General features: G+C 34.6%; 2 pseudogenes; both read right to left on the bottom strand.

Annotated features, from left to right (window-relative positions):
- Window positions 1–433: 433 nt before the first annotated feature.
- LOC149221353 (serine/threonine-protein kinase PBL27 pseudogene) lies at window positions 434–1,143 on the bottom strand (annotated as a pseudogene).
- Window positions 1,144–4,218: 3,075 nt separating this feature from the next.
- Window positions 4,219–5,031, bottom strand: LOC149221352 (serine/threonine-protein kinase PBL27 pseudogene; annotated as a pseudogene).
- Window positions 5,032–5,710: the final 679 nt, after the last annotated feature.

The raw sequence follows: 5,710 nt of genomic DNA, 5'->3' as shown, positions 1-5,710 counted from the left end.
TTTTTATTTAAAATTGTTGCGAAATGTACAGGGTTGAATTTCAGTGCTTCATTTGAAATGAGCCATTACCTTCTGATTCTACATGTGCACAATGTCTAACTATGAGGTAAGGATTTTCTTCATTTCTTTCATTTTCTTCAAGCGTTAGGTTTTTTGTTGGGTGGGGGAAGTCGGTCAAATATTATTGTTATTTTTATTACAGAATGGCGTGAAATGTACAGGGTTGAATTCTGGTGCCTTCATTTGAAATCAGCCGTCACAATTCTGCATGTGCACACTGTTGACTATGAGGTAGGGTTTTTCTTCATTTCTTTCATTTTCTTCAAGTTTTTTGTTGGGTGGGGTCACTGATTTCATGGGACCTCCTTTCAGGTAGGGTTTTATTTGTTTCTTTCATTTTCTTCAGGTCTTCTGTTGGGTGGGGTCGTTGATTTCATGAGACCTCCTCTAGAGCCTCCTTTGTTGATCGAGAATTGTTAATAGATTTTCTCCCTTTTATTAACTCTAACAAGACCACTCTGAAACTGTACACATCTGACTTGACAGTTCACTGGCCTATCATAGCATACTCTAGTGTAAAATATCATAAGTTCCCATTACTCATGTGGAAACGTGAGTCTTATCTCCAACAGATTCGAGTTTGGCCAGCCTAAAATCCGATAACTTTTGATGAAATCCCTCATCTAGTAAAATATTAGAGGATTTAAAATCACGATACATGACTGGAGGGTTGGCTTTGTCATGCAAATATTTCAACTCTCTTGCAACGCCTGCAGCTATTTTCATTTTTGTGTTCCAATATAATGGCTCCTTATTGGGAGGGGTTTTCTAGTGATACCAATTGTATGTAGTCATACACCAGAAGCCTCTAATCCCCATTAGTGCAATATCCAATAAGGTTAACAAGATTTGGGTGATGAAGAAGACTCAACATCAAAACCTCAACAAGGAACTCCTTATTTCCCTACCATCGATTCCTGTCGAGTTTCTTAACAACCACAATCTGACCAGTGCTCTCAAGCCTCTCTTTACAAACTCTACCAAAGCCTCCTTCACCAAACAGACACTCAGATCAAAATTATTCATTGTTTTAGCTAATTCTCAAAAAATGAATGTTTGTGCAACAATATGTGGTTCCCCCATCTTGGGAGGTTCATCTTGCCTATTCCCATGGGAGGAGTTCAATCTTAATATATCCGAAGAGGCTTTGGGAAACTGATTAGAAGATGCAACAGAGTATTCTTGGTCATCATTTCTCTTAATATCATTGCTTTCAGACCTTTTCAAGTGCTACATGTCTTTTACGTCCTTTGCAGATCCACATCATGGAAAATAACTCATTTAACTACTCAGCTAATAGTTAATCTTAGTATGAGCAGAATCCAAGTTCAAGGGGAAACAAAAAAATTCAATAACTATTCAAGGGAAAATAAATAAATCCAATAACAGTTTAAGTGGAAGGAAAGAAAGCTAGCAGGAAAGAGTGATATCTCTGATTAGGTAAAGGTTAATCTCAGTCTTAGTAGAATCTAGTAATAGTTCAAGGGGAAAGAAAGCTAGCTCGGAAGCCAACAGAGTAGAGTGTTATATATTTTTTCCTTTCTATTCTTGTTCTGCTCGTTTAAATCCTTTTTCTTAGTGTGGTCATGTACAACTTTAAAAAGGCTACAAACATATATATAAATAATATTCAATAACATATATATATATATATATATATATATATATATATATATATATATATATATATATATATATATATATATAGATATAGATATATATATAGATATACATAAAACAAGGCAAGCCATTGCATGGCGGTCAACTGAGCAAACAACAACCAATACTTTTAGCATTCAGCTCCATCCATATAAAATGAAGCACTGTGAGGATTTAGACTATCCATGACCACAAACTGCATATCCTCTTATATTTATTTGAATATATAAATATCCCATGATGCAGGAGAGAAATGGGTGTAGGATTGGAGGAAGCATCATATGCCAGTGTTTCCTTAGCGCATTAAATAGAACTAACAAAATTGTGGGTGAACATTTGTTAGAGCGGTGAGAAAAGTAGGAAGAAGGGTAGCTAAGTGTGTTAGGCTTACCATATGGAAAACATAAATGGTAAAATGCTTAGGTGTAGTTTCAATTGGAAAAATTGACATGCATATAGAGGGCACGATTTTGGTAAGGGTGCCCACATTAAGGCCACAAAACTCATGTCTTTCACACATTTAAGTAGGCTAGAGGGGAACCTACAATGATACCAGGTCCAACACACATAAAATTGATAGGAAATATTGGAATAACTCATGTGGATTTATTATATTCACAAGATGTACATATTAATACATAGTTTTATGACCCTTGGTTTTCATCTTCCAAGAGGTCACTTCAACTTCAATAACTATTGGAATTCCTACCCAGCAACCCTAACATATTAGGTGTCTAACAAACTTTTATACTAATGGATTCAACTTGCATCTACATGAAACACATAGGAGGAATTCAACAACCTGTTTTATAACCCACTTAAATTTTTTAGAAACTTGATAGTAATACCAAAAATGGTTGCAAACTACAAAATGCTTTGACCATTTTACCGATAACTCTGTTAGAAATAGTTGGAAATTATTTTGTATAGACCCTTTTGAAATATTTCTCTTCTTTCTCACACTAAGTATTAGACAGACCTTCTAGGATAGTGATGACTCTTTGACCTACAATATTTCTTTGGCATGAAGAAAAAAATAAAAGTTAAAAGCTCTAGATATAGAAACTATGAAATCAAGCATTGTGTCTACACCATATATTTTGGAATAAAAATCAATTAAAACATAATATAGTTGGAATACTTTTACAGAATATGGTTTGCAATCTGTTATTTCACTCTTCTTTTATGCATCTGATGAAGCCACTCCTTTTTGAAATCTGATATTTTTACTGAAGTATAAAAGATATATATTTTTAAACTCCTGGTCATTGATTCAATGAATTTACCTTCATTACCTCTTCTATATTTCTTACTATTCAACAAGATCATTTTAGGTTCCTATACTTGTTAAAGATCATGCATATCAAAGGTATTCTCAAATTTTATAATTTTTTGGGAAGTAGCTTTTCGAAACTAGCCTTTTTCAAAATTCTTGTATAGGAAACCACCCAAATTCTTGCATAGGAGGCCACTTTTACATTCTAGGTTAAATTCAATGTTTTGATGTATCTTTCCATGGTTTCTCAATTAGATGAAATAGTTCCTCTGCCAATAATTATTGTGGAAGAAGGATAACTTCTCATATTTAACATCATATAAGAAGGCTAGGTTGGATTTAAGAAATATCCCATAATTTGGTACCTCATAATAAATGTGCATAGATGATGTTAAGATATGGGGCTCAATGTTAAGATTGAAAAATAAAGGATTCTAAGAGTTCTGGCAGGTTTTGAGTGAAATATTTTACCAAAAATATTTCGTAACAGTAGACTATCATGGTGAAATAAAATACAAAGTTCGTAGGTAATATGTAAATTTGAAAATCTTGAGACCTTGTAGCATCAAGGAAAGCATAGGTCAAATTCAATGCATAGGTAATATAAGAAAAGGTATAGAGCATCTATCATTGTTTATTTCGATAATTATCTTTTCCAGGTTGATCCCTTTGTAAATTATATATTTTTGTGGAAGAATGGATAATCTCTCTAAATGAATGTGATAGAAGGAAGGATCACTTGGTGTTGGTTTTTTAGAAAGGACATGGGATGAATACCTCCGAATTGGGGTTTTATATGTATTTTTCTAGGGCTTAATGCTTGGTATTTTTAACATTCAGTGACCATTATTTGTCTTCAATTCTTTGCATTGATAGCCTAGTTGTTTTGTAATGGCCTTGGGCAATTGACATTGTCATAAGGCATGAAAAAACCTAAAAATGGTTGCCCTTGGGCATGAATTAAGTTTACCAATTCTTTGGTTATTCATGGAGGTAGGAATTGCAATGATTGATTTTCTAAAAATGTCAAGAAAGGTTGTCTTAAAGGGATTCCTTGAGGTAATAGAATCCTTTCTGTTGAAACTCCTATAGACATATTTGTTGGTGTTAATTTTGGTGAATGTGATAAGTTCAAACAATGCATACTCTATGTACTTTTCTGGTTGAGTTCTATCTAACTCAATTTTAAGGATTGGGTATAGGAACTTTGGAAACCATGTTTGTTAGTAACCAAGAGTTGTTACTAAATCACTGATCAGGGGCCAAGTGGCAGCATTCTCCTGAAGACACATTGTTGTAACAACAAGTGGTTGATACATGCCTCTCATGGGATAGAGTCCCTTCAACTTTGGATCAACCATCTGTACAAATTTTTTGTGGTCCTTGAAGAAAGGTCATGCCCGAGAACAAGATTTTTCTCCTTTGCTGACGGGGAATTTTCAATAGCTTTTGTCCCTATTATTAACTCTAACAAGACCACTCCAAAACTGTACACATCTCACTTGACAACCAACTTCTCTATCATAGCATACTCTAGTGCACAATATCCATAAGTTCCCATTACTCATGTGTAAACGTGAGTCTTACCTCCAATAGGTCTGAGTTTGGCCAGCCCAAAATTTGATAACTTTGGATGACATCCCTTGTCGAGTAAACTATTAGAGGATTTAAAATCATGATATATTACTGGAGGGTTGGTTTTGTCATGCAAATATTCCAACCCTCTTGTAGCGCCTGCAGCTATTTTCATTCTTGTGTTCCAATATAATGTCTCCTTATCATGCAGGAGATCATGGAGATAGTTTTCCAGCGATCCCAATTGCATGTACTCATATATCAAAATCCTCTTATCACCGTCAGTGCAATATCCAATAAGGTTAACAAGATTTGGGTGGTGAAGAAGACTCAAAATCAAAAACTCAACAAGGAGCTTTCTTGACAACCACAATCTGACCAGTGCTCTCAAGCCTCCCTTTATAAACTCTACCAAAGCCTCCTTCACCCAACAAACACTCAGGCCAAAAATTATTCATCATTGCAGCCAATTCTCAAAAAATGAATGTTTCCACAGCAATTTGTGGTTCCCCCATCTTGGGAGGTTCATCTTACCTGTTCCCATGGGAGGATTTCGATATCAATCTATCCGAAGAGGCTTTGGGAAGCTGATTAGAAGATGCAATAGGGTATTCCTGGTCATATTTACTCTTAATATCATTGAGTTCGGACCTTTTCAAGTGCTTCATGTCCTCTACATCCTTTGCATATCCATAGCATGGAAAACAACTCATTTCTCTGCTCAATTAACATTTAATCTTAGTATGAGCAGAATCAAGTTCAAGGGGAAATAAGAAAATTCAATAACAGTTCAAGGGGAAAACATAAATCCAATAATAGTTCAAGGGGAAAGAAATCCAGGCAGACAGCCAACAAAGTAGTGTGATATATTTTTTCCTTTCTGTTTGTTTAAATCCTTTTTCTTAGTGTGGTCATGCGTAACCTTAAAAAGGATTCAAACATATATATAAATAATATTCAATAATATATATATATATATATATATATATGAAGAGAGAGAGAGAGAGAGAGAGAGAGATAAAACAAGGCAAGCCATAGTATGACAGTCAACCAAACAAAAAACATCCAATACTTTTAGACTTCGGCTCAATCCATATAAAATGAAGCACCATGAGGATTTACACTATCGATGACCACAAA

Source organism: Pinus tabuliformis, chromosome Q (assembly GCF_031772625.1).
Source record: "Pinus tabuliformis cultivar Carrire ecotype Pingquan chromosome Q, CPIR1, whole genome shotgun sequence".
NCBI classification, from domain to species: Eukaryota; Viridiplantae; Streptophyta; class Pinopsida; order Pinales; family Pinaceae; genus Pinus; species Pinus tabuliformis.
The sequence above is the reverse complement of the archived record's forward strand: the minus strand, read 5'-3'. Positions and strand labels throughout refer to the sequence as shown.